This window comes from Brassica oleracea, chromosome C6 (assembly GCF_000695525.1).
Source record: "Brassica oleracea var. oleracea cultivar TO1000 chromosome C6, BOL, whole genome shotgun sequence".
Classification (NCBI taxonomy): domain Eukaryota; kingdom Viridiplantae; phylum Streptophyta; class Magnoliopsida; order Brassicales; family Brassicaceae; genus Brassica; species Brassica oleracea.
Genome location: NC_027753.1, coordinates 8997908 through 8998455, shown reverse-complemented (window position 1 = coordinate 8998455; position 548 = coordinate 8997908).

Sequence of the window (548 nt, the reverse complement as noted above, 5' to 3'; positions counted from 1 at the left end):
GATCGAGGAGTTAGGACCAAGGGGTCGCGTAAATTTGTCCCCGGAAAGAGGCATCCTCCTATACCAAGCTTTGTGTGGTGTTGGCCTTCCGAGATTTCTTTCGTGTCTATTTGAGGATGTTCTGTATAGCTATAGGAGCTCAATTACGATTTTTCCTTACATGCCGCATTTTACGAGTAAAACACAGCGGGCTTAAAGTGAATCGTAGTATATGGAACTTGGTCGATTTTAGACAAGTGGAACCTTTCTGTTAACTGTTTGGTTGTTAGGACTGAGTTTTGTTATGATGAATTTACCGTATGATTCCCGCTTTTGGGTGGTACGATAATTATTTGTGTAATCGTTACTTGGTGTTTCAAGACAAATTTCGGATTACCGTTTAGCCGTCAAGTTATTGGAGCGGTGGTCGCTCAATTGTTTTGGCTTTGCATGAAGGCTGTGCGCAGCTTTATAGCCAAGGACATTGTTGCCAAAGGATTAGACCATGACACTTTCGTGCTGTTAATAAGGTCAAGTCGGTTAGAATCATCCTTAAAGGGGATGCTGTA